At 40.7% G+C, this 27,268-nt stretch overlaps 1 protein-coding gene across 3 annotated transcripts in view; it reads right to left on the reverse strand.

The window, feature by feature from the left end:
- NLGN1 (neuroligin 1) overlaps nt 1–27,268 on the reverse strand; it is a 763,952-nt gene that overhangs the window by 200,089 nt on the left and 536,595 nt on the right. The window lies entirely within an intron of this gene.

Here is a 27,268-nt window from a genome sequence, read left to right on the forward strand (position 1 = left end):
GGTCCCGCGTATATTGATGCCAGTGCAGATAAAACCGATGGCTACAGGCTGCAACCCCCAGCTGTGAGCGATATTTTGGAGGGACCCATTGAGGCTTGTTTAACTATTTAAATACAAATTTTTAAAAAATGACATGCGGTCCCCCCAATTTTTATACCCAGCCAAGATAAAGCCGACAAATGGGGGCTGGTATTTTCATAGTAGAAATTACCATGATTATTGGACCCCAACCTATAAATAGCAGCCTGCAGCTACTCAGATTTGTTGCATCCATTAGATGTGACAATCTTGACACTTTACCTGGCTTAGCCCGATTACCCTGATACGGTGGCAATCGGGGTAATAAAGGGGTTATTGTCAACTCACAGATGCCACTAAACCCTAGATTAGTAATGAAAGGCATCTATGAAATTACTAATCTATAAGTGAAAAGAAATAAACACAAACACAGAAAAAAATCCTTTATTTAATATAAAATACAAAAAACCCACCCTCTGTCATCCCTTTATTAACCCTTAAAACATGCAGGCCCAACATAATCCAAACGAGGTCCCACGATGATCTTGGCTCTACTATATCCTTCAGTCCCAGCATGCAACTGCAAGCAGAAACTGACTGATCTGCAGATGTGAGCAGAGGCATCACTAAGTTTATGTGCGATCACACCTGGAGGTTCCCATGGTACTCCACCTGTGACCGCAGGAAAACTTTCCTCAGGTGAACTGAGTTCAAACAGACCTGCATCTACTGTCAGAAAACCTTGTTTTTTTTGCCCCGAGATGCAGATTTGGTGGTAAAATTTATACACCAAATTCCTGCACCAGCTCTGCATCTCCTGGCAAAAAAATGCATCAAAACCGCATGTATTATGATGCAGTTTTTGATGAAATTGTTTTTGCAGGGGATGCAGATTTGGTGCAGGAACTTTGTGTATAAATTTCAGCACAAAATCTGTATCTCCTGACAAAATAACGCATTAAAACCGCATTGTGGTCGCTGTTAGGTCTGGAAACCGTAAAGGAGCCTTTAAAAAAGCCTTTACGTTTCCTGAAGTTCCCAACTGTTGGGACACTTGGGAGCTGTGAACTCTGGTAAAGGTTCACAGCCTCCAAATGTCCTAGTAGCTAAGAACTTAAGAAACATTAAAGGCTCTCTTAACCCCTTCAGCCCCCAGCCTATTTTGACCCTAAAGAGCAGGCCATTTTTTGCAATTTTGACCAGTGTCACTTTATGAGGTTATAACTCTGGAACGCTTCAACGGATCCCGGTGATTCTGAGATTGTTTTTTCATTACATATTGGGCTTCATGTTAGTGGTAAATTTAGGTGAAAATTTTGAAACTTTTGTCATTTTCAAACTTTTAATTTTTATGCTCTAAAACAAACGAGACATGACACAAAATAATAAATAACATTTCTCACATATCTACTTTACATCTGAACAATTTTGGGGAAAAAAAAAATGAAGGAAGTTACAGGGGTTCAAAATTGATGAGCAATTTCTCGTTTTTACAACAAAATTTACAAAGGCACTTTTCTTAGGGACCACATCCCATTTGAAGCGATTTTGAAAGGTCTACATAACACAAAACACTCAAAAGTGACACCAGTCCAAAAACGGCACCCCCTCCTGCTCCTCAAAACCACATTCAAGAGAGTTATTAACCCTTCAGGTGCTTCACAGTAACTAAAGCAATGTGGAAGGAAAAAATGAATATTTTACATTTTGCAACAAAAATGTTAATTTAGCCTCAAATATTGCATATTTACAGGGGTAGTAGGATTAAATTAACCCCCAAAATTTGTTGGGCAATTTCTTCTGAGCATGCAGATACCTCATATGTGGTGAAACACCACTGTTTGGGCACACAGCAGGACTCGGAAGGGAAGGAGCGTCATTTGACTTTTTGAACAGAAAATTAGCTGGAATCGTTAGCCGCACCATGTTGCGTTTGGAGAGCCCCTGAGGTGCCGAAACAGTTGAGCTCCCCCACATGTGACCCCATTTTGAAAACTATACCCCTCATGGAATTTATCTAGATGTTTATTGAGCACTTTGAACCTCTGGCGGCTTCACAAAAGTTAATAAAGTTGAGCCGTGAAAATAAAAAAAAAATTTTTTACCACAAAATTGTTACTTCAACCAGGTAGCTTTTTTTCACAAGGGTATCAGGAAAAATTGCACCATAAAATGTATGGTGCAATTTCTCCTGAGTACACAGATACCTGATATGTGGTGGAATTTAAATGTTTGGGCGCACAGCAGGGCTCGGAAGGTAAGGAGCATCATTTGACTTTTCAAACGCAAAATTGTCTGGAATAATTAGCGTATTCCATGTTGTGTTTGGAGACCCCCTGAGGTGCCAAAACAGTGGAGCTCCCCCACATGTGACCCCATTTTGGAAACTAGACCCCCATGGCATAAAAAAAATCAGGGCGCACGCACGGATGTTCTGCAAAAAGGGGGGGGGACTAGGTGGGATGGAAAAAAGAAGTCATGTCCAAAGTCGAGTACTGCAGGAAGCTTGCTGATCAGGTACCTAATTGTTCAAGTTTTGTCTTTTTTTTGTTATTTATTGGTGCACAACAAAAAGCAAAAACTCGAGCAACAATTACGTACCTGATCAGCCAATCACTTAGCTGATCAGCACTTGGCGGCAAGCGGGTGGGGGAGGAGGGGGGAGGGAGTGGGAGATGCGATAGGGGATAGTTAGAAAAGAGCCACGAACAATACTTACAGGATGGATCAGAACAGAGGCAGATGGGGGGGCAGCAGATGGGGCGGCAGCAGATGGGGGAGTAGCGACATATAAAGGGAGCATTTGTGAATGTGAGATGGCGGCGGCTGGGATAGGGTGGCAGCGGATGGGAGAGAGCGCAGTAGATGCAGGAGCGGCGGAGGATGGGGTGAAGGGTGGATGGGGGGAAGGGGAGTGGGAGGTGAGATTGGGGATAGTTACCTTACAGGATGGATCTAGGCAGCAGGATCAGAGAAGATGAAGGAGGCAGCAGATCAGGGAGGGTGAGAGGTGGGAGAGGGAGCACAGGTCACGGGGGAGACAGGTGAGCGGAGAATGGGAAGCAGATCACGGGGGTGACAGGGGAGCAGAGCACAGATCAAGGGGGTGAGAGGTGGGGGGAGAGTGGACAGCAGATCATGGGGGTGACAGGTGAGGGAGCAAAGATCACGGGCGTGACAGGTGAGGGAGCGCACATCGCGGGGGTGACAGGTGAGGGAGCGCACATCACGGGGGTGACAGGTGAGGGAGCGCACATCACAGGGGTGACAGGTGAGGGAGCGCACATCACGGGGGTGACAGGTGAGGGAGCGCACATCACGGGGGTGACAGGTGAGGGAGTGCACATCACGGGGGTGACAGGTGAGGGAGCTCACATCACGGGGGTGACAGGTGAGGGAGCGCACATCACGGGGGTGACAGGTGAGGGGGCGGGCAGACGATCACGAGGGGGAGGGGTCGGGCAGCTGATCCCAAGGTGGAGGGGTCGGGAAGCCGATCACAAGGGGGAGGGGCCGGGCAGCACATCACGGAGGTGAGGGGACGGGCAGCACATCATGAAGGTGAGGGGGCGGGCAGCCGATTATGAGGGGGAGGGACCGGGCAGCACATTACGAAGGTGAGTGGGGCGGGCAGCACATCACGGAGGTGAGGGGGCGGGCAGAACATCACAGAGGTGAGGGGGCGGGCAGCCGATCACGAGGAGAAGGGGTCGGGCAGCCGATCACAAGGGGGAGTGGTCTGGCAGCCGATCACGTGGGGGAGGGGCGGGCAGCCTACTATGGGGGTGAGAGGTGGGGGTGCGGGCAGCAGATCAGGGAGAGTGGTGGCAGATGGAGGAGGGCGGCGGATCGGGAGGCTTTAAGCTGGTTTGATACAGTACAATGGCAGTGTGGCAACTTCCGGGTCCCATGATCCGGTCACATAACAGCATGGGACCGGAGCTTGTCGTCCTGTCATTGCACTGTATACACTCACTGTGCTGGAGTGCTCAGGACCGACAAGTGAAGCTGACGGGGGCGGTCACCGGCAACAGGTCCATGGTGATTGGAGAGATCGGTCACAAGGCCGATCTCTCCAATCAGAGCTGCTGGAGCTGGGGGTGGTTGATCCAGTGAGGTCACCCAGCTCCAGCCAATGGCCAGTGCTACAGCTGCACTGACCATGGTTGGATTTCAATGTTTCAGCCACTTTCAATGGGTGAAACATTACAGTGGCTGTGATTGGCTGAGCGAACTTCGTCAGCCAATCACAGCCTCCGTAGGTCCGGGGAGGAGGCACCACCTCCCCTGAGGTCAGGTACAGGTCCCCTCATTCCCGAGTCTGCGGTTTGTGTGAACCGATCGCAGTCACCGGGGCTCCGGTGCCGCGATTCCGCCATGACGGAAAGATCCGTCATGGGTCTTTAAGTACCAGGGCACCATGACGGATCTTTCCGTCAAAGGTCGTGAAGTGGTTAAAGGCCCTCTTAAATGCTCCTTTAATGTTACCAGGTTTAATGCTGCTGGCATGGACCCGATGGCTGTGAGCTCTGGTGACCTAAAGGTTACCAGAGCTCACAACCAATAGGTATCCCAGCAGATGTGAGGCCTGAATACCTTAAGGGAGCCAAATTAAGAGAGTCTTTTTAAAAATTTTGGATTTCCCAGCTGTTGGGACACCTGGGGGCTGTTAACTCTTGTAGCAATTCACAGCCTCCAGATGTTCCAGCAGCTGGGAACTCAACGAACATTTAAGACTCTTTTAAAAGCTCTCTTAAAGGAACTCCTAAAGGCTCCCTTAAAGTTACCGGGTTGCAAGCTGCCTTGAGACCAGATGGCTTTGAAATAGAAAGATAGATAAGGAGAACATAGATAGAGAGATTGCTAGATAGCTTGTACAGCTGTTTAGCAGAGTTAAAAAAATAATTTTCGAAAAAAACGTAGGGCTTCCCCTAATTTTCATAACCATCACAGGTATAACAGCTGTGTGCTGCAACCCTCAGCTGTCTCTTGGCTGGTTTTGAAACTCATGAGTTCACCAAAGTTCATTGGTGTAGACCCTCCCGATACTTGGCGCAAGAGCTGCAGGCACTGACCTGTAACTCATGCAGTCACCAATCGTCCCTACCCGCGGTGGCTCACAAACTACTGCATGATCCTCAGCACTGATCTGAGCTGGGTCATCTCATTTCACTGCAGTCGTTCTCACAGCAGAGTGTGAGCTTGCAGTGACTGCAATGAGAAATCTGTTTTTCATTTTTTAGAACAGTGAGTCGTGGTACGTCGTGGGACCCCCTTTTGGATTATGCCAGACCTTGGATTAGTGTTTTTTTGCATGTAACTAAATTGGTGAATGAGGGTGTTTTTTGTCTTTATTTCTTTAATCATTTTCTCTTTTTATGTCTTTCAGATTCACTTTTGGGGAATGCCTTAAATGCCTTAAAACATTCTCTCTGTCTCATTATTCTGGCATTTGGCAAATATAAATAATATTTGTAATTCTAATTGACCTAAAACAGGAAAGGTTTATTCTGATTTCATGTTAGATAGTGAGAAAAAACATGCATATGTGTCTTTTTACGTAGTGTATATAAACTTTTGGTTTCAACTGTGGAGATATGTTTTGTCTTTTTTTAGTTTACCTAGGGGACTTGATCCTGCAATCATCTGATCATTTGTTCTTCATATTGTAATACAAACATATTGTAGAATTTAAAATGACGGTTTGCTACACAGGTGTCACATCTCCTCTTGGACCTTCTCTTGCAACATCTGCTTCTGTCACCAGGCAAAGCTGTATTTATTCTGATGGTGATGGAGGAGACGTTAGAACCAGAAGCTCTGGGTGGTGCAAGCTCTGTCTAGCCTCTAAAATTAGGTTGACAGGAACCTGAAGTCTAGCGGTATGGGTGTGTGGGCTGTCCAGATGGAGTTATCAGCTACTGGCTTCAGGCAACTGTAAAGCAGCACACTCTACTAAAGATCCCATATTGCTTTAAGATTCCAGATTTAGCCTTGTTCTCCTTCGGTTTAGTCCTGTCTGCTCTTCTCCAGTCTTATGTGTTTATTTCCTGTTTTGATCTGTGTCTATTTATGGACTACTCTTTTGTCTTCTGATTTTGTACTGTTTCTGCCATCTGGTTCTGACCTGGCTATTGACCCCTTATGTCTGAAGTACAGCAGCTAACTACGAGGCATCAGCCCATCGGTCACTGTGTAGGTCCGGTTCCTTATACCCGAGTCAAAGAGTGAAGGCCAGAGCAACCCATGTAACCTGATACATGGCATAGCAAGTGCTAAGCCTGTCCATGGTAGCTATTTTTAGTTTTGCCAAGCAACAACTGAAAGAGACTCATTACAACAGGATTACCAACCAGGTATCAGCAGTACTCTGGCTGTTATCAAACCACTATACCACTGAAACACATGTTAGCAGTTCTCCAGCTGCCCATTGAACTCATTGGTACCCCACAACCACACGATGGAGGCCAATAGGCTCCTTGAACAGTGTGCCATAAGAACCATATGCCTTAAATGCAATTGTCTGCAAACTTTAACTCCATTCTTATCACTGCTGTTATATAAAGATTTCAGCTGTATAATGCTCCACTCAACGTGTGACAAACATATACAGTTAGGTCCAGAAATATTTGGACAGTGACACAATTTTCGCGAGTTGGGCTCTGCATGTCACCACATTGGATTTGAAATGAAACCTCTACAACAGAATTCATGTGCAGATTGTAACGTTTAATTTGAAGGTTTGATCAAAAATATCTGATAGAAATTGTAGGAATTGTACACATTTCTTTACAAACACTCCACATTTTAGGAGGTCAAAAGTAATTGGACAAATAAACCAAACCCAAACAAAATATTTTTTTTTCAATATTTTGTTGCGAATCCTTTGGAGGCAATCACTGCCTTAAGTCTGGAACCCATGGACATCACCAAACGCTGGGTTTCCTCCTTCTTAATGATTTGCCAGGCCTTTACAGCCGCAGCCTTCAGGTCTTGCTTGTTTGTGGGTCTTTCTGTCTTAAGTCTGGAATTGAGCAAGTGAAATGCATGCTCAATTGGGTTAAGATCTGGTGATTGACTTGGCCATTGCAGAATGTTCCACTTTTTTGCACTCATGAACTCCTGGGTAGCTTTGGCTGTATGCTTGGGGTCATTGTCCATCTGTACTATAAAGCGCCGTCCGATCAACTTTGCGGCATTTGGCTGAATCTGGGCTGAAAGTATATCCCGGTACACTTCAGAATTCATCTGGCTACTCTTGTCTGCTGTTATGTCATCAATAAACACAAGTGACCCAGTGCCATTGAAAGCCATGCATGCCCATGCCATCACGTTGCCTCCACCATGTTTTACAGAGGATGTGGTGTGCCTTGGATCATGTGCCATTCCCTTTCTTCTCCAAACTTATTTCTTCCCATCATTCTGGTACAGGTTGATCTTTGTCTCATCTGTCCATAGAATACTTTTCCAGAACTGAGCTGGCTTCATGAGGTATTTTTCAGCAAATTTAACTCTGGCCTGTCTATTTTTGGAATTGATGAATGGTTTGCATCTAGATGTGAACCCTTTGTATTTACTTTCATGGAGTCTTCTCTTTACTGTTGATTTAGAGACAGATACACCTACTTCACTGAGAGTGTTCTGGACTTCAGTTGATGTTGTGAACAGGTTCTTCTTCACCAAAGAAAGTATGCGGCGATCATCCACCACTGTTGTCATCCGTGGACGCCCAGGCCTTTTTGAGTTCCCAAGCTCACCAGTCAATTCCTTTTTTCTCAGAATGTACCCGACTGTTGATTTTGCTACTCCAAGCATGTCTGCTATCTCTCTGATGGATTTTTTCTTTTTTTTCAGCCTCAGGATGTTCTGCTTCACCTCAATTGAGAGTTCCTTAGACCGCATGTTGTCTGGTCACAGCAACAGCTTCCAAATGTAAAACCACACACCTGTAATCAACCCCAGACCTTTTAACTACTTCATTGATTACAGGTTAACGAGGGAGACGCCTTCAGAGTTAATTGCAGCCCTTAGAGTCCCTTGTCCAATTACTTTTGGTCCCTTTAAAAAGAGGTGGCTATGCATTACAGAGCTATGATTCCTAAACCCTTTCTCCGATTTGGATGTGAAAACTCTCATATTGCAGCTGGGAGTGTGCACTTTCAGCCCATATTATATATATAATTGTATTTCTGAACATGTTTTTGTAAACAGCTAAAATAACAAAACTTGTGTCACTGTCCAAATATTTCTGGACCTAACTGTACATCTCACATCCGAAAGAGGTTAAACTTACCTCCAGTTGGGAATAATGTCTGATTCATTTTTAACTTAATTATGAGATTTCTACCATCTACTTGTGCACGAGCAAAGCACTGTTTTTTACAGCTTTATTTAGCAGTAATGAAGAAGAAGAAGAATTTGAAACTGGAATTATGCAATATTTGATTGTTTCACTCCATTTAATCCATGCTTTCTAATTACAACTAAATTGTATATTTGGTGTCTAAAATTTTTTAAAAGCTAGCTAACACAATGAAAGTCGGATACACAAGCTCTATCCCTAGCTATTTTAGATTTTTAAGTGTATTTCAATTATGGTATAAATCTTTTGAGGAATGATTGGAAACAAGGAGACATGAAAAATCATTTCTAAAAAGGCAATTGAAAGGGAATCTGTCTGCAGGTTTTTTTCTACATCATCTGAGAGAAGAATAATGTAGGCAAAAAGATCCTGAATAAAATGATGTATCACTTTAGAGTATTGGGTGCAGCTATTCTGACACAATTAGAATTTCTAGGTTTAGCCAAGAAATCAGAGATAATTTTGTCCCCGCTCACACCAAGCTCTCTATTGAGATTGTTCATAGACAGTGACATGTCAATCAGAGAAGAGGGCTTGCCGGACTACCGCGCAGGAGACAAAGTAGTCTGAGCAATAATAAGTCCTGCTGCTTAAACAAACATTCCAGGAAAAGAATAGATCGGACCATGACAAGACAGGCATCCCTGAATGCTACATTTTAACTCTTGCAGCATGCTGTCTTCAGATTACATAGCAAAAACCTGCTGATAGATTCCCTTTAAGAAATATGATTGTGTTTAAAAGCATAGTTCCATCAGCAATAAGCACAAAATAAAACATTTAATAGTCTGAAGATCATACAGACATATTTAATAATTGGTTTCTATATTGTATACATTGCTAACTTAAGGCACGTGAGTTTCTATAAACCTTTGAAAAAATCAATTCTTATTTGTGCTTCCAAACTTCAGCTGTCTCACAACAGCATGTGGTCTTGTTGGTCATTAGGAAAGCTTTGCAATAGAACTTCTCATACTCTGTAATAGATTTGTCCAGGGCTGAGAAATTAAAAGTAGATTGGGAACTTAAATTCTAAAACTTTTAACTTTAATGGATGGTTAACTCTTATACCTTATAAAATACAAGCACTGCGACATATGGGTATGTGGAAATACCAGTACTAAATTAACAGATTGAAGGAGACTATTTTCTGAGGAGACCTGTGTTTCCATCAAAGGGTTGATTGTTTCCTGCTGATAATCCTTTTCCCAGCTTTCGGAAAATGAGAACATATATTTTAGAAATGTTTCTTTCCCATTTAATTTTTAAATATGGTTACTCATTTGTATGCTTTTTTTTTTATTAAAGATGAGTGAATCTTTTGAAATTCGATTTCCTCAGCTATACTGAATTTTCCCCAAAAAGTCAAATTTTGAAATAGAGAAGGATTTTAATATAAGTATATTCCAAATAACCAGCGGAAACTAGAGATGTATATCGACTGTGCCATACTACTAATCTCTGATGACCCTGGTATTGACTACGAACGTACAAGGTATGATAATATGTAATATAACAAAGGCATGTCCTAGCTGAAGAGCATTCTGGGGAAACCAGTGCGGCCACCAATATTAGCCATCTCACTGATGCCTAATTCTTCAGTAGTGTGGAAAATTATTTTGGGCAAGTTTCTTTTGTGAATATGGAATCTCAAAGTGCTGTAATTCACATGGAACTGCACATTTCAGGAAATTCTATTCAAATTCAATCCTTTGCAAATTAATCTGCTCAGCTCTACTTTTTATGTTTACTTGTACAAAACTTCATGAAGGCATTTCAAACTTAGATGTACAAATGTGCTAATTATATTTTTTTTAGAGATAAAAAAAGTTTATCTGTTGCAACCTTAATAGACTAAAACAAATCCACAGTGGTCCTTTTTTACTTAAAATTAGAGATGAACGAGTTCCCAACTATTCGTACTCGCTATACCCATAACGAGTACTGTCTAAGGCCTCTTTCACATGTTCGTGAAAAACCACGCACGTTTTTCACGGACGTGTTGAAGGTGTATTTTGCCCTCCGTGAGCCGTGTTTATGGTCTACGTGTGTTCTCCATGTGTTATCCGTGATAACACATGGAGAACGGGAACTTTCTACTCACCTGTCCCTGGCTTTGCTGTCCGTTGTGCTGAACTTCGGTCTCCGGTCCTGCCGACTCCCCGCTGCTGCTTACGGCCGCAGTGAAGTGAATATTCAATGAGCATAATGAGCGGCGGTCGGAAGCAAGTGACAGCAGCAGCAGAGACTGCAGGGCTGGAGAAGGTGAGTAAAGTTTTGTTTCTTTTTCTCGCAGACAGATGTCTGTTCTCTGGTGCGTGTCACACGGAACACATCCGTGTGGTCCGTTTGTGTTCCGTGTGACTTGTTTGCGTTCCGTGTGACACCCGTGATGCCGGAGAGAAAACGGACATGTTGCCGTGAGAAACACACGAACACACATATGTACGGAACAGACACACGTTCCGTGCATAAATACATACATCCAATTGCTTCAGTATAAGTGTAAACAACAACAATCACAGGCTGATCTCCCTATTTGCTTCATAGGGACCTTCAATAATCAATGGCAGCTGATGCAGGACATCCTTAGGAGACACTGGCATGTTCTACGAACAGATCCAACCCTGGCAGACATACTTCCTTCAGGTCCCCTCATGACAGCTTGTCAAGCGAAAAATCTCCGTGACATCTTGTAACTACGTACCTTCTCCTTCCAATCCTTTTGGCACCCACGGCCCGTTACAGGGATGTTTTCCCTGCGGGCATTGTGTCGCATGCCCAAATATCCTTCGTGTCATGACTTTTTCATCATTGGATGGCTCACGGACCATGAACATTCGACACTATTTTACCTGGACCACCACGCATGTGATTTATCATGCTACTTGTCCGTGCTCTCTGGTATATATTGGTCTTACATTGCGTGAATTGCGGATACGTACCAGAGAGCACATACGAGATATTCGTGCTGCAGCTGATGTTATAGATGAGAGTCTCCTGAAGACACTCCCGTGAAACTTCAGGAGATACCATAAATGCGATCCCTTTGGCCTCAAGGTAAGAGGCATTGATGTCGTTCGTGGTGGTTCCCGGGGTGGTGACCTTAAAAAGCGTTTGGCCTAAGCTGAAGCCTGCTGGATCATCACCCTTGACACCCTAACACCTACGGGCCTTAATGAAAATATCAGTTTTGTTTATTTCCTATAGGGCTCTTTTTCAGGTCCCATATGCATATTAGCTCCCTCTTTTATCATCTGGTCCATTTTAATCTCTCTTACTATTTTTAATTTTGTCTTTATTTATCTACCATTAACTCATCTTCCATCATGGTATGTATACCCTGCCTTGTTACCCTTTGTGTATATTTACTGTGCTTTTTTTTATCTTTTGTATTAGAATCGTTCTCTGATGTACCATTTGATCCACCGTAAGAGTCTAGGACCAGCCCTTCTACTATCTGATGCTTCCAAGCTGTTGCCTTTAGTCCACCTTGTCATCTTCTAACTCCATGGATGACACCGAACTGATACCCCACTGTTCCATAATATCTACATACGGACATTTTTTATGTGTCATATGGCTTTTGCATTTCGTCTTCCCATCGGGGGGACCATTTTTCGGCAGATGCGCATTTGTATATATAGTTTCATATTGATTCTTTCTCCATCACTTCCTTTTCCATCTTAGGGTCAACATTATGTTATGTTTTTATATAAGGGGATGGGTGATCCTCTTTGGATTTATTCTATTCTGTTCTCTTTATATTATATATGGGGGGTTCCTTTATTATGGTATTTGGACATATTAGGGTTAACACATTGATAACCATCATGCCTGATGCCTACTGACGCCCTTGTTTTTGGCAGTCTATCTTGGGGGTCGGCACCCTGCCCTCTTGGTTACGCGTACCTGGGGCGGTGTGCCTTCACTCCAGGATGTTCCATGCCGACAACAGGACAAGCCCGTCTGCATCAGTCTCCTCACTCCCCCTTTCCCTGGTATTTCCATTTGCCCCCTATATATGCCCATATTTCATTTTGAGATACAATTTAGGGTTGCCATTGCAACCACTGATGCAATATGTCCATATCTATTTATTTATACATATGGGGATGTACCTTTTTGGAGAGTCTTTCATTGTCCCCGTATACCTCTCTTCTTACTTTTAGAAATTTTCTAACACTTTATATGGTCCTCGATAACAATGGAGTGGCTACTATGTGGACGCGCTAACGGCACTGCATGTTTCTATTTCCTGAATGGTAGTGAGCTGGGTTCCTTACGAGTTCCTCATTTGTTAAAACCCTATTTCATTCTAACCTTTCTGATTGGTCCATCGGCTGTCACGGAGACGTCCATCTCTTGCTGTGTTAGTACAGCCATGGGCGGGACATCCGGGAACTCCCCCGTCTGTGACGTTTCCTGCCTTGTTTCGTCCGCGCTGGGTTGGATCACGCTGTTACCAGTGTTACGCGTCCCTGGCGCTACGTGTTCCTTCCCCGCCTGGTCAGGGGGTGGGACGTTCGGACTGCTGGGCTCTTCCTGTACTACGCCACCTCGTATATCTCTCATTCGCCATACTTTTGTAGCATATTAATGCACTACTACAATACTTGTATGTCTTGATATGATATATACATCTTGTCATTCTGGGGATTTACTCTTTTAGCGATTTTGACCATTAACCACTGACGCTTGGCCCCACCTACTTTAATAGACACCCTATCAAAATTATGTATGGGCGTTCTTATGTGTCACGACACACCCCTTCCTCTCCCTGGGCCTCTGCACCTGATGGTAATGGTAATTTACTATTGGGCTATTTATACCTGCCGGGTATATACTACCAGTAGGATTTCACTCCTTGAAAAAGCAATAGTACCCTCACGAAACACGCATTGGTAGGCAATCCTGCTCTTTCTGGGTATGTGCACTTTGTATTTATTGTCTATCAGATTTTGTCTTTGTTAACATCTTGCTTGTAATACTTTATATTATCCCAGTTTTTACTTGTATGAGTCCTCCGGGACCCTGGTCTAGTTTGATGCACTTGCACTTTATTATCATTTTTTCCCACGCCGTCATATACTGACCTAGGTATTCCCGCTGAGCTACATCCCTGTACCTCGGTTTCTTTCATGACAATCATACCTTTATGACTTTTTCTGAGATAATTATTATTTATTAGATATGTTAGTGATCATGGTTCAATTGCCTCTGTAGTTCTGCCCTCTCGGATGATGATTTTTTTTGACAGAATCTTCCCACTATATTTATTATGTTACCATCTGATTCCGAGTGAGCAGAAAAGAATTAATTACTATACCACACAGTGGCCTTGTTTAACCATGTCACTACATTTTTTTGTCCTACTTCTGTGCCGTCCTTATTAAATTTTGGTCCCACCTCTCTCACGGCTACCAGGGACAGTTTGTCCTGGGTTTTCACATCTCCCACGGCTAGTAGTGATTTATCTGAACTTTTACATGCCTCTCAATACTATGTGCCCCCCATGACTTATTGGTAGTTGTTTTTAACCCATTTATGCTGTCCTTTGCGTGTGCAACCTCCATTAATAAAATTTTGTATATTTGCATATCTACTCGTTGCTTCTCCTGTTTTTTGAATTGTATGTGAGTAGTGCATGCACTCTGCTGGTATACATATGCCAGCTGCGTGCCCACCATATGGCTCTTTCATTGAGAATCACTCTTATAAATACATACCTGTATCCAAATTCATTGGGATACCTAGGTCTACGTGTGTACGTGTCTCCGGTACGTGCAAAAACTGACCAAACATGTACTGGAGGCACGTACGTGTGAAAGAGGCCTAATACTCGCATATTTATTCCAAATATCATGTGCAATGCAAGACAATGGGAAAAACTCACAATGTAATGAGTAAACCAAATTCCGCACTATTTGCTACTCGCACTAATAGTATGGCATTCAGGTTACTCATTGCTTTGCAAGTTTTCTCCATTGACTTGCATTGCACACGCTATTAGGAACGAATACGCGAGTATTAGACAGTACTCATTATGAGTATAGCGAGCACAGATAGTTAGGTACTCGCTCAACTCTAGCTATAACCTATTTAAAAACAGAAAGCCCATGACTTAGTGGCTATGCTGCAGGAAAATTAGTGATTATAAGTTGGATCTCCCCTATATGATTCAAGTAAAAAAATTGACAATGTAGACACAAAATGGTATATAGAAAACATTGCATAACCAATATGGAAATGTGTAATTCTATTAAATATCAGTTGAATTAGGAAGAAGCAGAATAAAAATCTTTGTGCAATTTAGAAGCAAATATATTTAAAATATGCTCTAAAATCTCTATTATTTCTAAATAATGTGGTATTAAAATACTGCAAAACATTGAGGCTCAGCAAAAAAATAAATAAATTGAATTAGAGTTTAAGCTTCTCATCTTAAGCACATTCTATTACTGGAATATACACTATTCTTCACTACACAATACACTAAGGTGCAGTGAATTGACTCTATCACACAGCAGCTTTTTCATTTTTTTCTCATGTACTGTAATAGATGTCTTCGCTTGCATGGAGAATAGGTGCTCGGCCTTTATTAATCTTGTCACAGAGTCTGTCCTGGGCATTGAAAGTTATTGATTTTTTTACAGACAGTCTTCCCATCTATAGCCTACTTGAGATCTATTTCAAATTCTCTCATAAACAGCAACCTCAATTTATAGAACAAGTTAACCCCCACACACATAAGAGGCACTTTTATGAAGTGATTTACACATAACCTACAGAGTACACCATGGGAATAAATAAGGTTTCAGAGGTCACAGACTTTGCTGTCTGATGCTCTCTACAAAACTTAACACCTCCTGCTGAGCTAGTGAGGAGCATTTCAATAAAGCGCCAAACTTCTCCCCTAGTGTTATGGTCCTTTTACAATTATATATAAATGTCACACAATGAGGGCCATCAATATAGCAAATTGATTACATTTCCAACAATTGTACTCATATCTTACAATAATAGTGTGCATTCTTGATATTGTAACCTCTCATTTTTTTTCTAGTAAAAATGACATACAGATTGAAATGACCATGTTGAATGTGCCTTCTCCTAGTTCTCCTCATAGCTTTGAATCCACACATTTAGCATCTCGCATTCCCATAATATTTCCACATCCCACCCTCTCTTTGTTGTTATCCTACATGGCTCGGTCTTAGGACCCCTACTCTTTTTCATCTATACCTTTCAATCCACACATTTAGTGTCCCCAGTCAAATACTATTTCCTCATTCCACCCTGTCTCTGTTGTTTTATTCTGTCTTCGATCCACTATTCTTTTCTAGCAATACCTTTGGCTTCAGATTTCTATGACTTCCAGTAACATCTAAACGCTGATGACACTAAGATCTACCTCTGTTGACAAACTGAACAAACACTGATGAAAATCGGATCCAAAAAAACTGATAAATATTAGACAGATCTTTTGCATCTAAGACAAATCAGTAACATGTAAATGACGCCTTAGGCTCTCTTCAGAACCACGATTGCAAATTTTTGTATGTTTGATGTAATTAATAGTGCAGCATGCAGCTTTATAATTACTAGCAAAATGATGGGGCACACCAAAGAACTGAACAGCTTAGAATATAAGTCAAAGGTGTTCCTCAGGTGTAATTTTGTGAATATATATATATATAAATACAGTATACTGTATATATATATATATCTATATATATAGATATATATATATAGATATATATATATATATATATATATATTGCACAAACAGTTTGTAGACCAGCTCATCTGCCTGAGCTCTGACCAGAATGAGTCCTTGTGTTTTTCACTATGGTGCACGGATCCAGACTGGGAGAATATACTTGGCAATGAAAAAAATAGAAATGGATCCATCAAACACTCAGGAAGTCCAGATGGCAGTAAAAATCTTGGCAATTTTATTGAAAAAAAGTTAAAAACAATTCAGAGCTGGAGACAATTAATATATGCAGGACACACGCAATAATGGACAACGCGTTCCGGCGGTGTAAACTGCCTTTCTCACGGTCCAAGCCAAAACTGATCTTCCAGTGTACTGGGGCTTCTGTATGAATGGTTGATACCAAAGGAGCTCTGATCCGGCATCGATACACAGGTATGACAAGTAAAAAAAAAAAGAAAAAAACACAATTTATGCAAGGGCTGTAATTAAGTGTTTTGGGTTCTTTTTTTACTTTTTCTTTCAATAAAATTGTCAAGATTTTTACTGCCATCTGGACTTTCCGAGTGTTTGCTGTATCCATTCCTATTTTCTTCATATATATATATATATATATATATATATATATATATATATATATATATATGTGTGTGTGTGTGTGTATATAGCTATTTTTTTATATACAGCATTTGGCATTAGAAGAACAGTCCCCTGTTGTAATATGTCTATGATGGTGATCAGCTCTGGTGACAGCTGCCTACACATGTGGTATGTGGTATTACATGGAACTCATTAAAATAAGAGACACTATGAAATAAATGGTAACATCACGTCTACATCTAGCTACTCACTATGTTGGATAATAGTGATCTCAAGTGGAAGATGTGAGCTATAGCAGAGGTTTTGCTCTTTAGTAATAGAAATACAATTATCACATTTTCAAGAAACTATACTTTTGTAAAAAAAAATCATTTTCCCGAGCTGGCATAATAGGAATAATTATGCATAGTATTGACACACAGATGAATGATGTTTAATAAATTAAGTATATTATCATATAAAGTTGACAAAAGAAACAGAAACCTTAGAATAAATGTTGTTCTGTTATTGTGTATCTCATAGAAGAATCAAGAGCACAAACTTGTACATAGAAAGGAGCAAAAACCTTTCACATTCAAGAAATGCCTTTCATATCATCTGATTTTCTTACAAGGTCAATATGATATTCATGAACAACCAGTACTTCCTTTACCTTTGTATTACACAGACAATTCGAAGATTATGAAGCTCTTTGGGATTTTTATGTTTATTGACCTAATGATGGTCTTTTTGCAACTACAGCTTAAGTTTAGATGGGAAGCGGTATGTGAATATTTACAAATATCTTTAGATTTTATCACTAAAAATCAATTGTCTATCACAATCCCTGAATTTCTTCTCTTTATACTATGGTACTGGGTTTAATGGTTATGTACATTAGCTTGATTCCATTTTATACAACCTCTTGGTAATAATGAACCCTAGTGTAGCCCCTTGGAAATCTATGGGACTGTTTTCTGTATAACTGAAAGATACATTTTTTTTCTCTCACATTTGTAGAGAAAAATATGGTGTTATAGTCTATAGAGTGCAATGTTACAGGCTAATGCAATATAGAACAGAAATGATTCTAGGAGAGAATACCTCTTTAATGTATTCCTGCATTGTATGGTTCAGTGGTGAGCAGGGACTCTCTATGAAAGATCATAACCGAAGATAAGAAACACAGCAGAAATGCAACTTAGAGTGCATGATTAACGTTAAGCAAATAGACGGAAAGTTCACCCACCATGCATTCCCCTGACTCCGTAGGTCAGAGGTCTGTGAAGCTTTTCCGCCTAAGACCAGAAATGGTCAAAAATATGTCATTTGATGTGTAAAACTATCTGTAAACATACTGTCGGAGAACTAGCATCACAATCTCAGTCACCAGTGCATTCTCTTGTTTTTCTTTGGTTTATAGGCTGCTTTGGTCAATATCAAAAATTGCATTCTTTACAAGTGTTTTTGATTTCTTCCATTCAAACATTTATGCCATGCATTTCTTAATGCATTTTATTAAGAGTTGTTGAATTTTATTTAATGGGTAAAGGCAAATAATTATACATTTTATATTTTATTAAAGTTTTCTCCATTCTCAAAAATAGGGATTTTGCTATCTAAAATGTACAGCCCATAGTTGCTTTCAGCTAAGATTGCATGTGCCATTCTGAAGTTCCACCTGCAGCAACAGAGATTGTGCTGTTCCCTCTAGCGGCTCAACCAAGCTGCAGGCTAGACCTGCCAATCCTAGGGAGCACACCACTCCTTAAGAAACTAGAAGACAGAAGCAGACAAACAGTATGCTCCTAGAATAAGAAATTGAGAACATTGCTTTAATCCCTATAGTGAAGCCTATATGAAAATGAAAAAAAAAATCACTAAAGGATTGTACGTTTTGAAAAAAAAAAAAAAAAAAAAGCATTTTTCACCCAGAAAAGCATAAATATGAAGTAAGATGAAAGGCTGCCAAATATCACTGTTTGTAGCCTGCTTAACCCCTTCCAAACCAAGGATGTTATATTTCTCTAGTACCTTTCTCAAGCTCTTCCCGATTTGCCCTGGTGCGTTTGCAATCGGGGTAATAAAGAGTTAATGGCAGCAACCCATAGCTGCCACTAAGTCCTAGATTAATCATTGCAGGCGTCTATGAGACACCCCCAATGATTAACCTGTAATTTAAAGGTAATAAACACACACAACAAAAAATCCTTTATTTGCAATAAAAAACACTAACAAATACCCTCGTTCACCACTTTATTAAGCCCCAAAAACCCATCCATGTCCAGCATAATCCACGGAGGTCCCGCGTCGCTTCCAGCTCTGCTACCTGAAGGTGACAGGAGCTGCAGAAGAACACTGCCGCTCCTGTCAGCTCCACGCAGCAACTGAAGTGAGTAGCGCGATCAGTGATGATGTCACTCAGGTTACTCGCGGCCACCGCTGGATCCTCCAACTGTGACAGCAAGTCGCCCGAGTGACAGCGATGAAGTCACAGGTGAGTTGTGGTCTCGGGGGGATGACTCCAGCTGGCCGCGGGTAGCCTGAGTGACGGCAGCGCAAATCGTGCTGCTCACTTTAGTAACTCAGGGGATTAGCGGTCACCGGTGAGTCCTTCACGGGTGACCGCTAATCAGTACGCGACACCCAGACAGAGCCACGGTATGACAATGAAGTCAGGGGAAGTTCACCCGAGTTCATTCTCATCGCGCAACTCTGTCTGCTGTCAGCCCACATGTATCAACGACATTGAGCATCACACATGGATCATTTCACACGGACATTACACGTACGCATATACAGCCATTCCACACGCGCACACGGCTAGCATACGCCATCACACGGATGTCATACGTACCGAAGAAACGCCCATAAAAAACGGAACACGAACCCAAAAAACGGAACATGAGACACGTACGTTTTTTATGCGGAAGTGTGTTTTAGGCCACAAAAAGATTTCCAGCACATATAAGGTATCAGCGTACTCAGGAGAAACTGCGCAATAATTGAGGAGAACTGTGATCATCATGAAAAAAGCTACCTGGTTGAAGTAACAATTTTGTGGTAATTTTCTCAGCTAAATTTGATAAAACGTAGGGATGCACCTGGTGGTTACAGGTGCTCACCAAACATCTACATAATTTTTTTGAGGGGTCTAGTTTTCAAAATGAAGTCACTTGCGGGGTAGCTCCACTGTATAGGCAACTCAGGGGCTCTCCAAACGTGATATGGCACCCGCTAATGATTCCAGCCAATTTTGTGTTCAAAAATTCAAATGGTGCGCCTTCCCTTCTGAGCCCTGCCGTGCCCCAAAACAGTAGATTTTTATATGAGAGAAATGAAATTTTATGGTGCATTTTCTCTTGTTATCCTTGTGTAAATGCAAAATGTTATGGCTGAAGTAACATTTTTGTGGGAAAAAGTAAAATTTCTATTTTTTCGTTACACATTGAATTAGCTCCTGTGAAGCACCTAAACGGTTAATACGCTTCTTGCATGTAGTTTTGAGCAGTTTTGCGTGGTACAGTTTTTATAATGGTATCACTTTTGGGGATTTTATGTCTCCTAGTCTTTTCAAAGTCTCTTCAAATTTGATGTGGTTTCTAAAAAAAAAAATGATTTGTAAATTTGTTGGAAAAATGAGAAATTGCTGATAAACTTTGAACCACCCTTCTAACTTTCTGATGAAAAAAAATTATGTTTCAAAAATTGTGCTGATTTAAAGTAGACAAGTGGCACATGTTATTTATCTAATTTGTGTGCCATAAGGCGGGCTTTACACGCACCGACATTGCTAACGAGATGTCGTTGGGGTTACGGAATTCGTGACGCACATCCGGCCTCGTTAGCGACGTCGTTGCGTGTGAAACGCAGGAACGACCGTTAACGATCAAAATTACTTACCTAATCATTGATCGTTGACACGTCGTTCCTTTCCTGAATATCGTTGCTGTTGCAGGATGCAGGTTGTTCGTCGTTCCTGCGGAAGCACACATCGTTACGTGTGACACCCCAGGAAAAAGGAACATCACCGTACCAGCAGCCGCCTGCAATGAGGAAGGAAGGAGGTGGGCAGGATGTTACGCCCACTCATCTCCGCCCCTCCGCTTCTATTGGGCGGCCGCTTAGTGACGCCGCTGTGATGCCGAAAGAACCGGCCCATTAGAAAGGAGGCAATTTGCCGGCCACAGTGATGTCGCCAGGCAGGTAAGTACGTGTGATGGGTCCTAGCAATGTTGTGCGGCACGGGCAGCAATTTGCAAGTGACGGACAACCGACGGGGGCGGGTGCTTTCACCTGCGACATCGCTAGCGATGTTGCTGTGTGTAAAGTGGGCTTAACTCTTAGATTTAGGGACACAAGAATTCAAAGATTGCAACATCTTGAAGAAATTTCTATTTTCACAAATGACACAAAAAAATTCAGCCTGAATTTACCACTATCATGAAATACAATATGTCACAAAAAGCAATCTCAGAATTACTGGAATCTGTTTAACTATTAAAAAGCTATAACCTGTCAAAGTGACATTGGTCAGAATTGCAAAAAATAGCCTCTACAAGGAATGGAAGTCCTCCCATATGATGAGATGTTGAAAAAGTTAGGTATGTTTAGCTTAGAAAAAAGACGTCTCAGAGGAGATTTATACGTATAAATACATGTGTGGTCAATATAAAGGACTGGCACATGACTTATTTCTGCCAGAGACAATACTAAGGACCAGGAGGAATTCACTGCGAGTGACAGAAAAGTGATTCTGACAGCTAAATAGGAAAGGGTTCTTTATAGTTAGAGCAGTCAGATTGTGGAATGCCCTACCACAAGAGGTAGTAATGGCAGATACTATAACAACTTTTAAAAAAGGGCTGGATGATTTCCTCAGTACACACAGCATTGTTGGTTATAAATGGTTTAGTGACAAAATATATAATTGAACTAGATGGACCCTAGTCTGTTTTCAACCTATGTAACTATGTAACGCAGTCACACATCTAAAGAACCCAGTTAATTAATGGCCGTATGGCATTAAAATTAATTGAATCTCAATTGTTTGAGAAATTTGTGGGAAAATTCATTTGTTTAGAAATGATTTTATCATCTTTATACCTGACTAAGGAAAATGGCCTATATTGGATAGTACTCCAGAACCAGTCACTGCTTTAGCATTCATAATGATTGTCATATGCACACGTATTCTCGCAATATGCACACATACCCATACAGAATTATAATGTCTAGTTGCACATTATTCACATTCACACTAAAGATATTTATATTTCCGATGCAATAATCATTCAGCATGACTTCCATGACTTCATCTAGATTATCAAGTGGACTTAGTCCCCTGTTATTACATTTTACACTTTAGAATATATGAATGTGCTTACATACTATATTGAGATTACAAGTTACTCAGCATTGGCAAGGAAAGTGGTTTAAATACAGTACGATGGATTTTATTTTAAAGTGTGAAAACCCGAGGCATGGTTATATTACTTTGTGAGGAAACATTTTTTTTTTTTTTTTGCATTGAAATGTTGAACACAGTAGGATTATATGTAAACGAGAGCATTAAATGTAGTCTTGAAGCATTAAATTGTCAGAGGCAGCATTTGATCCACAGGCATATAAATGGGATGATATTCCACTCTATTTTAGTTCTGGCCATAATTTTATGTGCATGGCTGCATAAATCCCAATGTTAAGTATGATATTTGATTTGTTTCTGCACCAGCTCTACTGTCTGCCATCTGAATCACTGCTGTCTTAGTGAGAATTTGCCGAGGAATATACTACACTTCCGTCTGTCAAGGTTTAGTTAAAACTCAATGTAGGGTCACTGAATACTTGCTGAGAACCCTGAGGGGAGAATTGAGTAAAGAGCCGGCATGCTAATGTGCATGGCGTATTTAGTGCACAACATGGATTTCTACCGCGTAGTTAACAAATGCTACACATATAGAAATGATGAGAGATATTTGGCTCAGGAAACAGCTAATTTTCAAACTCTAATGACTATAGTAAATTATCAAAAGCAATCATCCCATCTTACAGTCTAATAGGGTTATTTATGAAGGACAAATTACCATGTGATGACCTTGAAGATCATAGCAATAAATTCTACATATTGAAGGTAGAAGAGATCTATCATTGTGTAACACCAGAAAAATTAGTTGTAATTATCTGCTCCTTATTTGTCAAATAGTTAACTCCATGCACATTATCTACTATTATTTATTTATTTCCAATTGCTTATATAGCACCAACATAATACATAGAACTGTTCAGAGATATATACTGACATCCTAAGCTTCAGTAGTGCTTCTCCTAGTATTGCCAACTTCTCTATAAGGGCTTATTCCCACTTGCGTTTAATATGGACTAGTGTAATCCGATAAAATATTAGATGGCTCTTGCGCCAATGTTAAACAATTAGGCATTGTTCATCTGCGAGGTTTTTTTCATGTTGTATCGGCATGAGAAAAAAATCACAGCATACTGCATTTGGAATCTTATATCAGATCAAATGCACCCATACTAGTTTATGGGTGCATGTGAAACATCGGACTGCACTCGGATGACACCTGAGTACAGTCCAGTTTACACAGAGACATGCAATGGAGAAGATAGAGAGATTAGTCTCTACATCCTATCTGCACCTGCATTCTGATTCTCACATGTGAGAGAATTAGTGCACAGGAGAATCATACTCGCTACACACTCACAGCAGAGATTGATCCAATTGATGTTAGCATATAGCATCTGATGTACACTAAAGTGAGCGAGGCCTAATAGACATAGTAGATGTAGAATATACAGATGTTCAATGCATATCTTGTATGTATTTATATTAGAAAAACACTGGGAGCCATTCTGGACCAGAAACACTATTAACCTACAAATATAACGATATCTTACAGATAAATTTCCCTTATACCTTGTGTAGTTGACTTACTAGAGCAGCAGCTGAATTGAGAAAATGAAGTTGCATTCTCCCTGCCACTTGCTTTAATAATCCCACCCCCGGGCATTTTGATTGACAGAAAAAAATGGGAACAATCCATCTAACTTGCATAGTTTGGTAGAAATCCTCAGCATGGACGGAAAACTCCAGTATGATGTGATTGACAATGGAAAGTATGAGGATGATTTAGCTGTTAAAAAATGCAAACATTTTATGTCAATTTAAGTAAAAGAAAACATTTCCACTACTTGTGCCATATCTGTAAGTCTGCCTGTGAGTTTCAAGCTAAAACCTAGTCCTTACTCACTTTCTAAAGAATTTCAGACTAAGAACTAGTTTTTGGTAGTATCAAGAATGTATTGTTTTCTTGAATTGGAATATATATATATATATATATATATATATATATATATATATATATATAAAAAAAATGGCTGAGTCATGCTTATAATTTTTGTTGACAGCCTGCTCTTCAGCATATGTCATGACTAGTGATGGGTGGACTCACAGATAACCAGGATCGGCCTGTTTAACCAGATTTAAAATAGAAAAAAACTTTGTGGCTCATAATTGATCCCAAATATCGTCGGTCCCCATATAAGTCTATGGGGGTTGCTTAAAAATGGTGGTAGAAGGGATAGTGGGATTGGAGCAAGCACGCTAAACTTACTAAGTCTCTGGCACTGCTGTACATTGCTTCCAGGGCCTTTCATTCTTCTTCCAGTGCTGTTGATATTGCTCATTCAAATCCACTACTTTCCTTGCCCACTGGCAATTCTGGTGTCTATGATTGGTTGTATATAGAAAAAAATACAGACACTCCAATTTCTTCAGAAATTTTAAGGATATATTTCTTCAATCCATGCACACAAGATGCATTATATTGTTGCGCGTTATCACTTCAGCAGCCTTTGTCAAACACATTATGATGATACTGTGATACTGATACAGAAGATACTGTGTTTAAGAAAGGCTGCATATGAATGAGCGATAATGAGTGGCTCTGGAAGTAGAGTGAGCGGCCCCAGAAGAAATTACAGCTGCGCCGGAGACTGAGTAAGTATAATGAGTTTGATTCATTCTTATTTTCTTTATTTTTCCTTTATTTTTCTCAAGTTGCTGGATCTGGATTATTATCCAGAGTTCCTTGATAGCTCCAGGCTTGCATCTGGCACTTGGGTTAATTTTAAACTGATTGGATACGGACTTTTACAGTCTGGGTCCACCCATCACTAGTCATGATGGTAACCGCTTTCTGCATCACCCCCCATGACTGAAGCATGAGGGAGAATAAAACTTAATTTTCTCTGTATAGACACTGCTACAGTAAGCAATAAACACATGGTTTAAATGCAATTTATCAGAAAATAAAGAGTGTATGACAGGGATGACAGGTGTAATGCCCATGCCGGCATCCCTGCACTGGTTCCTGGTGGAGAGTAGACATCGGTTCTCTCACCTGTCTGGACCTCCTGCAGTGACTGTCCCATCTTCGCTCTATACTGCTGCCCTCCAGAGCCTGTATGAACGGCGCAGGCTTCCTGGTTCTGCCCAAAGGGTGAATGCAAAGCCACACCCCTTTTATTAAAGGGCCAGCACACCCTAACCCATAAATGCCTCTCAGATCAGCTGAAAGGCTTCAGGTATTTAAGGCACTTCCCCCTTAAGGGATGTGCATGGGCAATGAGTTAGTCTGATTGCTAGTTGTCAGGTCCTTTAATGCTACTGCTGATATTGTGCTGCTGCAGACATTGGTTTATATTTCAGTGCTGTGCCAGTCTACTGATCTGCTGCTGCCACTACAATGCATGCCAGCCAGCTAACACAATATCCACCACTGCAAGTATCTACTCTGGTCGCTACTGCCACATTATCCATCCATTCCAGACAGATCTGAATTTCCCCCAGGCAAGTGAACATTATCTTTTGTACAGTAGACACCACTAATATAGTGCTCACCTCACAAGCATAACAACAGGTATCCTATAATACACCAGCCAGCGGTAACATTAACCAATTACATAAATTATCTTCTCACAATGGCTCCTGTCAATCAATGGGATCAATTTGGGAAGAAGTGAACAATTTTCTTTTAAACTTAATGTATTGGAAATGTAGGCGAGAATAAAAATTCCAACAACTTTGACTAAGGCCAAATTCTTGTGGTAAGAAGACTGTCAAAGCATCTTTAAAATGGCATGTGTTATGGAATATTTTCAGCATGCAGTGGTTAGCAATAGTGATGGGTGTGCAGTAACATGCTTGAATGTACATTACTTGATTCAAGCTGATCAGATGCTCAATGCGAGTAACAAGCATTATGGAAAGTTACTGATTGGCCTGTTCATCTGTCCACCTACATACAGCTAGCCTGAAACAGCATTTCCATCATTTTTAGGTCATACTACATCTGAGGACGTTGTTTTATCCCCCAGGATAGTTATTCAGAGACTATGAATTGTTCTCACTGTGGTGCCTGCACACATCATGCAGTGAAGCAAGCCTTTGCTTTGTGCTTATTGTTACACGGATGATAAATCTGAGGACCCACGATACTTGACCAAGCACCGCAAGTACCAGAGCACCTTAATGCTTACTAGAGTGCCAAATGTTCCTCAACATCACTAGTTCGTACCTACCAAAAGTGGTAACCGATATCCCAATGAAAAAGTCATCATGTACACCAAAGACTCATTGATGTGTGTGAGAATCAAAGCTAGTCTGTCTGGTCCAATATCATATTGTAGCAAACATTGCTAAAAAAATTAGTTGTGTTAGAACACAGTGTAGACTACATGATAAAGTAGAAATTAGAATAGAAGAGAAAATTAGGGAATTTTTGGAGCAACACATCAATCCTCATATAAGCTAATGTGACATGATGAGCCAAAACATTGCATATATCTGTATGGTATCATAAAGCCTGCACTATAACTAATCATCACTTAATTGTGGTAGTCCATGTACTAAAGTTTATTTTTCTCTGAGCAAATTAAAGCAACTGTGTTAATACAAAAGATGCAGCTGGGTAAATGCATTTGCAAAAAGTGCTTTATTGTAAGAGCATTCTGTTTAAACTAGATCTATTCCGAGCTTTTATTTGATACATTACGGAGTATTAAATTGAGCAGCCAATTAGAAATAAAAATACAAATTTAATTGGTCAGGTAATTAAAGTCTAATCGAGTGACAATGCGAGAACAGAATAGTAAAGCATGTTTCTGGCACCTGAGGTCATTTGCAATAGAGATTTAAATGCTATAAACCTACATTAATATCAAACAAAGCAATATGAATTTATTTCATTAAAGATGCATAAACTATGCACATGCATGATTTAACACGGTAAAACAGAATTTACCCATAAAAACACAATGGAACATCACTTCGCTGGCCAGAATCTAAGATGTTCAGGATTTTATTTAACAAATTGACAGTGGAATTTAACAGATAATTGAAGATGTTCTTTCCAATGTCAAAGGTCATTGAAACTTATAATTAGAATAATTTGCCAAAAGATGTATATATCTAGGCAAACAGTGATTACTATTAGCAGCCTAAAAAAGGAGGTTTGGAACATAAGAGAGCAGCTTGGAAATGTACTCATTATTTTCTGTTTATTCTG

Source organism: Anomaloglossus baeobatrachus, chromosome 3 (genome assembly GCF_048569485.1).
Source record: "Anomaloglossus baeobatrachus isolate aAnoBae1 chromosome 3, aAnoBae1.hap1, whole genome shotgun sequence".
Lineage (NCBI taxonomy): Eukaryota > Metazoa > Chordata > Amphibia > Anura > Aromobatidae > Anomaloglossus > Anomaloglossus baeobatrachus.